This window comes from Notamacropus eugenii, chromosome 2 (genome assembly GCF_028372415.1).
Source record: "Notamacropus eugenii isolate mMacEug1 chromosome 2, mMacEug1.pri_v2, whole genome shotgun sequence".
Lineage (NCBI taxonomy): Eukaryota > Metazoa > Chordata > Mammalia > Diprotodontia > Macropodidae > Notamacropus > Notamacropus eugenii.
Window position 1 is genome coordinate 203,140,274 of NC_092873.1, and position 8,055 is coordinate 203,148,328.

General features: G+C 36.6%; 1 pseudogene; it reads left to right on the forward strand.

Moving 5' to 3' along the window:
- The first annotated feature begins 6,101 nt into the window (after positions 1-6,101).
- Positions 6,102-6,994, forward strand: LOC140522911 (heat shock cognate 71 kDa protein pseudogene; annotated as a pseudogene).
- Positions 6,995-8,055: the final 1,061 nt, after the last annotated feature.

An 8,055-nucleotide genomic window follows, 5' to 3' on the forward strand; every position in this document is an offset into this window, starting at 1 on the left:
TTCTCTCGAGCTTCTGCTCAAATAGCAGTAATTGTAGCAGAATCTTACTACCTACTAAGCTAGGATATTCCATTTTTGTAGAACTCTTTAGTTATCAGGAAATTTTTCCTTATATCTCACTAAGGTCTATTCTCTTATGGCTTCTCCTAATACCAGTATGCGGTAAGTAGAATAAGTATAATGCTCATTCTAGATAACATAAGTATAATACCTGAAGGCCACAATCATATCTCCATTATATATTGTCTTTTCCAAGCTCAATAATTTCATTTCCTTCAACTTATCCTTAAGTTCCTTACCATTCTCATTGTCCTCTAGAATGCTCTGGTTTGCAATTTGTCCTAAAATGTGGGGCTATAGCACCAACACAATATTCATGGTGTTTATGGCAGCCAATTCTGAATCTCAAAATACAACAGACTCTCCACTTTGAAGTTAGAACCAAAACATTTATTTGGACACCAGAAAGTCAAATCCATCATAGTAACAAAGAAATCTACCATAGCAACCAATAAGTCTATACATATTGTCAGGTCTTCACACAAACACTCATGAGCTTAGCTGTCTGTCTTTCTCTCTCTCCCTCAGTTCTGACTGTTCTGACCAAATCTTCTCTCAGCTTTGCTCTAGCATTATCTCTTCTGGTTCCACTCTTCCTACTCTACCCCTTCTTGCTCCACCATTCAGAAAGCTCCTCCCACAACACTCATGTGATTCAGGCTTTCATGTGACCCAGACAGGTCACATGGGCTTATTAATGAATGGGAAAGATCTTCCCATTTAAATTATCATTATATGTGGCCTTAAGATCTTTCATATTCATTACATAGGTTGGTGGGGCGACTGGTATCAATGGAGCTTTAACACAGATAACAGAACATAAGCATATAAAACAATATCTTAAGGTGAGGCTTGAGCACAAGCACCCCATCACTCCCTCCTCAAACAAATGGAGCCCCAAATCCCTTAGGGTAAGGGGCAAAGGCCTCTTCTTCCAGAGCTACTTCCTGCTGACATTGAACACAGAGCTGTCCTTTTCCCAAGAGATCTTATTCAAGAGGTCAAAGGCAGACAGCAAGGTTCATGAGTGTATGTTTGTGGGAAGGCTTGATAATATTTACAGAATTCTTGGTTCCTATGATGGATTTCATTGTTACTGTGATGGAGCTGGCTTTCTGGTGTTTGAATAAATGTTTTGGTTCTGTCTTCCATGTGGAGAATCTGTTGTATTTCATGATTCCAAATTGCTCCTGCATATTCATGGCTTCAGACATTTGCTAACTGTGTGACCCTGGATTATTCACTTAATTTCCCTCAATCTCAGTTTACTCATTTGTGAAATATAGATAATGGCATGTACCTCCCAGGGTTATGGACAGGATTAAATGAAATAATATTTATAAAGTCCTTAGTATATTTTCTGGTACACAGGAGGTTTCAGATGAATGCTTATTCTTCTTCCCTCTTCCCTGTTTTAACCTTCTAGAAACATTGATTATAAAAAGAATTAAGGTCAATCTAGAACAACATACTCAATGAAATTTTTCTGGTTGTGGGAGTAAGACAAGTAAGCAACAAGTAAGTAACTAGTGATTAGTTTTATTTTTTAATTTAATTTTTATTGTGAACTTGTATACAATCAACAAATATTTCAAAATACAAAAGAATATATCAGAAGAATATTGTATACAAATATAGATATACTCTCTGTATAATAGGTATAATAAGAAGTTGGGTGGCATAGTGGATAAGGTCAGAGTCAGAAAAACCTGAGTTCAAATCCAGCTTCAGATATTTACTAGCCGTGTGACCCTAGATATGTCACAACCATTTTCTATCCCAGTTTCTTTAACTGTAAAATTGGAACAATGGTACCTACCTTGGAGAGGTATTGTGAGTATAAAGTGAGATATTTGTAAAGCACTTGAAAGTGCTTTACACTTTAAAGTTTGTAAATGCTAGCTATTATCTATCTATCATTCATTAAAGAAATTTGTTATATAGTTTCTTACAAATAGTCTTCTTTCTTAATCATATACAAAATGTATATAAAAAATATTAAAATCACTATGTGTTTCCTGTGCTTCTTTTTGTTTTCCTCAGTTCATTAAAAATATTTTTATATTTATCACTATTCACTAATTCCTCTTCTCCATCTTGGAGGAGAAGTCTTCCCTTATAATGACTAAATTCTGTCCATCAAATCAAATCAACACAGTGGTCACATCTGATGATGTATATCTCATTCTACACCTCTAGTCTGCCTCCTTTTTACTAAGGTGGGGGGAGAAGTATGTTGTGTCATCAGTCTTTTGGAATCACTATTTATTATTCACTGCTTTGTTCAGTTATGAGATTTTTTTAATTCTTATTGTTTTTTCCTTCATACAATTATTTTCATTATCCTTGCATATTTTTTCTTCAAGTTTTTATGTCACTCTGTATCAATTCATATAGATCTTATAATGGTTCTAGAAACCTATCAGATTTGTCATTTTCTATAGTTTTCATTGGCAACGTTTCATTAGAAACATTGATATACTATGATTTCTTCAGTTATTTCCCAGTTGGTGGACACCTTTTTTCTTTCCTGTTGCTTGTTACAACAATAAGAGCTGTAATAAATAGCCTTGTTCATACAAATCCTTTCCTTCTATCCTTGACATCCTTATGGTAGATAGGTGGTATAGTAATTAGTGTACTGGACTTGATGACAAGACAATCTGAGTTCAAATCCTGCCTGACCTCTAATAAGAAAATTGAAGACCTATCACTATTATATCTTGCCTCCACCAAAATTTTATACTAGTATAAGATGTCAACATAAAAATAAATAATAAACATAGGGCTGGGGTTGGAAAAGTGAGTACTTTTCATAAAATGCTAATTTAAACTGAGTTTTATCCAGCTTCTTTGAATCTACTCACACCAACCTATCTGTTTTCTCCTTCACAAGTTTTCTTCTTCTTTAACCATCCCTGATTTTATACTCACTTATTTGCTCCTCCAGAATCTGAATGCTTTCCACCCTTCCCCCACCATTGGCAGGGGGGAGTGAGGGGGAAGGGGGAGAACAAACAACTTTCTGTCCTTCTTCAAAAGTTACCTGAATATTCAATTCTCCCCAAAAGTTTTTTTTTTTAATTAGATGAATATTAAGACTCTACTCTTTAACTCTGCCAGATTTTCTGGATTAAAAATACTAAGAAAACAGAATATGACTACTCATACACATATACATGCATGCATACATATATATGCATATATGTACATATGTATATATAAACATCATCATTATTACTAGTAATTATAATTATTGAGATACTATAAGTAGGATGAATGAGTTTGACTTGTTTTCATGGCAGTATTGATGGGATACTTGATGCAATTCATATACTAATTCCCAGTATACCTTTTGTAAACAATGTCCCACATATGTGAAATGGTTGACTGGACTAGAACATAGTTTGTCATGGTGGAAGAGAATTTCTTTCTATGCAAGATTATTTAGGTGGTTTAATAAACCACCAAAAGTAATAAACAGTTCAATCCCTGGCTTTTGATGAATGTCATTTGTACCATACTTTCACCCAGTGAGCTAAAAGGTTCAGAGTTGTTAAGACTCAAGAATGACTTAGAAGTTAACTTATATGAAACTCATAAATGTACTTAAGCATCATCATTGTTGAGACCAATAACCAAGTATTATCTTATTTAAGACTCCCAACATTCCTACACATTGTCTTAGCTAAGACTTCTTCAGATTCACAACACATTTCCATAGTCCATGCTGAGACTCACAACAAACTAACATTACTGTCATCTTTGTTGAAACTCACGAAAGACTTTAGCTTCATCTTACTTGACACTCACAACATGGAAGATGTTGGAAAAATGCAAATTGCTGTTGTTATTTATTATTAATCATTTTCCTCTGAAACTGGCTCCAGTCCCTGTAGGCTCAGTCCCTGGACTATGCAGGCTGGGGGATGCTAATGAATAATAAATGTACTCCTTCAGCAAATAAGTGAATGGCCTCAGCTAGCTACAGAGAAAATCCACTGAGACTTCGAATATACATTTTCAAACTTTGTCATCTATAAAACATTTATTTTTGTATAAAGTTAAAACAAAACAAAATGTTCATTCAAGTTTTCTGAATTATGATTTTTTTTCTTCAAGTATATCATTTTTCATTTTATTGTTGCTCTACTGTCTTTGATTAACAACCTGTGAATGTTTAATTTTGTCTATGTGAAAGAACAAAAGTTCATGTTGGTAGTCTAATCTCTTTCAGTAAAGAAAAGCTACTTCTCAAATTTTCCTTAAGTTTGAAAATCAAATTTGAAGTGACTCTTCTGGTTTGTTGGATCAAAATGCTTAGGATCTTTATTTTAAGCAGATTTGGACATTTTAATTAAGAAAGGGTTGCATTTTCCTTTTTCAGAAGAGTTTTCAGCAAAGGAGACTATGAATACTGAGTGAAAGACATTGAATGAAAAAGCTTTAACTACAACAAGATCATAGCACTAAGTAAATAACTTAATGTTTAATATATATATAGGAAACGTTACAGAAAGTTTCAGAGTAGGTATTATTTCAAGGTCAGGTAAAGTTAGGGACAATGTGAGAAAAATTGTTTCCTTAACATTAAAGTATTATAGTCTATTATATTTAAAACTGAATAGTATTTAAGTATTAATATTAAATACTCCTTAATAATATTAAAGAATGGCTAATAGTCATAGCTGATATTAATATAGTGACCAGGTTTGTGGAAAATTTTACATCATTTTCTTATTCAATCCACCCAACATTCCCATGGCAGATGATATTATTCTGTTTTTCAGATAAGGAAACTGAAACTCAGTGAGGTTGCATGACCTGTCCAGGGTCAAACAGCTAATATCAGGGCTAGAATTTTAACCTGAACCTTCCTTTAGCCAAGACTCATGAAATTTGTTCTGCAGAGTTTTTATTTTCGATTTATTAAAGTATAGCTCTGAAAAGACAGGCTTTTAAAAAGATCATTGTGGGGTCTACTCAGTGCAGCAGCAACATTTCTTTCTCCATAGTGATCAGCTACAACCCCTGACTTCCCAGCAACCATGTTGAAGGGATCTGCAGTTGGCATTGATCTTTGCACCACTTACTGCTGTATGGGAGTCTTCCAACGTGGGAAAGTGGAGATCATTGCAATGACCAAGGAAACAGGACCAGCCCAGCTATGTCACTTTCATCAACACAGAACTTTTAATCTGTGATGCTGCAAAGAATCAAGTTGCAATGAACCCCACCAACACAGATTTTGATGCCAAACATCTGATTGGTTGCAGATTTGATGATACAGTTGTACAGTCAGACATGAAGCACTGGTCTTTTACAGTGGTGAATGACGCAGGCAGGCCTAAGGTCCAAGTGGGTACAAAGGGGAGACCAAAAGTTTCTGCGCAGAAGAAGCATCTTCTGTGGTCTTAACCAAGATGAAAGAAATTGCTGAAGCTTACTTGAGAACATTGTCACAAATGCCATAGTCACAGTACCAGCCTATTTCAATGATTCCTAATGTCAAGCCATTAAAGATGCTGGAACCATAGCTGGTCTCAATGTGCTCCGAATCATCAATGAGCCAACTGCTGCTGCTACTGCTTATGACTTGGACAAAAAGGACAGTGTCTTTTTGTGAAATGTGTTGGTCTTTGACCTTGGAGGTGGTACTTTTGATGTCTCCATTCTTACCATTGAAGATGGCATCTTTGAGGTCAAATCCATGGCTGGGAACACCCACTTGGGTGGGAAGGACTTTGACAACCGAATGGTCAACCATTTCATTGCTGAGTTCAAGCGAAAGCACAAGAAGGACATCAGTGAGAACAGGAGGGCTATTCATCATCTTCATACCACTTGTGAATGTGCAAAACGCACCCTCTCTTCTAGTACCCAGGCCAATATTGAGATTGACTCCCTCTATGAAGGTATCAACTTCAATAAATCAATCACTTGAGCCCATTTTGAAGAACTGAATGTTGATCTCTTCCATAGCACATTGGACCCTGTGGAAAAGGCTTTAAGAGATGCCAACCTAGATAAATCACAGATTCATGACATCGTCCTGGTGGGTTCCCAAAATCCAGAAGCTTCTGCAAGACTTCTTCAATGGCAAGGAGCTCAACAAGAGTATAAATCCTGATGAGGTTTTTGCTCATGGTGCAGCTGTCCAGGCTATCATTTTATCTGGAGTAAATCTGAGAATGTGCAGGACTTGTTGCTGTTGAATGTCACTCCTCTTTCTCTTGGAATTAAAACTGCTGGTGGAGTTATGACTGTTCTGATCAAATGAAATACCACCATCCCCACCAAGCAGACACAGCCCTTTACCACATATTTGGACAACCAGCCTGATATGTTTATTCAGGTTTATGAAGGTGAGAGAGCAATGACAAAGGATAACAACCTGCTTGGCAAATTTGAGCTCACAGGAATCCCCCAGCACCCAAAAGTGTTCCTCATATTGAAGGAACATTTGATATTGATGCAAATGGCATTCTCAGGCAAGGAGAACAAGATCACCATCACCAGTGATAAAGGATGTCTGAGCAGGGAAGACGTTGAGCGTATGGTCCAGGAGGCTGAGAAATACAAGGCTGAGGATGAGAAGTGGAGAGACAAGGTATCTTGCAAGAATTCTCTTGAATCTTATGTTTTCAATATGAAGGCTACCATAGAAGATGAAAAATTGCAAGGCAAAATTGGTGATGAAGACAAAGAAAAGATCCTAGAAACAATCAACTGGCTGGATAAGAACCAGACTGCTGAGAAGGAAGAATCTGAGCATCAGCAGAAAGAATTGGAGAAGGTCTGCAACCCAATCATTACTAAGCTGTACCAGAGTGCAGGGTTCATGCCAGGAGGCATGCCTGGTGGGTTCCCAGGGGGTGGAGCAGCCCCATCTGGAGGTGCTTCTTCTGGACCCACCATTGAAGAGGTAGACTAACCAACAGAAGAAAGAGCATTCCACACAGCTTTCCAAAAACTGAAGGACTCAAAATTTGTAGCCAAGGCAGTAGCAGTTTAAAAGTAACATTTGAGCTACTGTGTAAATCTGAATTCTGAATATGTGTGCAGAAGGAGAGAAGTGAACAACATTGTACTTTGTCAGTACTGTAAACAAAGTGGAAATGCAATTTTTGTCCTGGAGAATAAAAACTATTTAAAATTGGCACCATAAAAAAAAGATAATTGTGTTTTAAATGAAGCTACTTGACTACACTTTAAAATCTAAACCACTCTGACTTCCATTGCTTGACCAATAGTACTCCCAACTCAAGCTTCTTTGATTCATTATTTAGATTTTGGTGACTTAGAATAAATGTCAATAGCAATTGTTTTCTGTTCTAGTCAGAAACTCTGAGAGTCTTCCCTTTACAGTTTGATATGTTTGTGACAGTAAATTGAACCATCTTTTGTTTCAACTCTTATCCAGTCCTCAGTTATTGAACAGGGGCAACCTCAGACAAACCAAGACCTGAGAAAGACCTTAATTTAGAAAGGCCAAAGTCACTCACTGCATCCTCACCATTTGTTTTTGCCACTAGATGTCAATGACTGGAGGAGGGAGGCCAACAAGAGTCAAGTTCTGCCTCACTTAAATCCAGCTGAAACGCAAATCAAGACATCACCTTCATTCATCCTCTTTGAGGATGAAGGTTCATCAACAATAACAACAACAGTATCTGCAACATGAGGTTGCCCCTCTAAAGCACATCAAGAAGTTTGAGCAGAAACAGTTATCTTTGATCATGAGCTATGACACTTGGGATATCTCACTGCCTATAAAGAACCATTATTGCATTCAACTGACTTTGAATGTTGTTCACATTAAATTTTAAAAGTCAGGATTCAGTCAGGCAAAAGGGAATTGAATAAGCCTAGTGATAAAATGACCTGAATCTGCTAATGATGATTGCTAAAATGCTTAAGAATTCTGGTGAGGAACTCATATAATAAAATAATCTGCAAGCATAAAGGGTAAAGGGTTTTGTCCACTCTGATCAT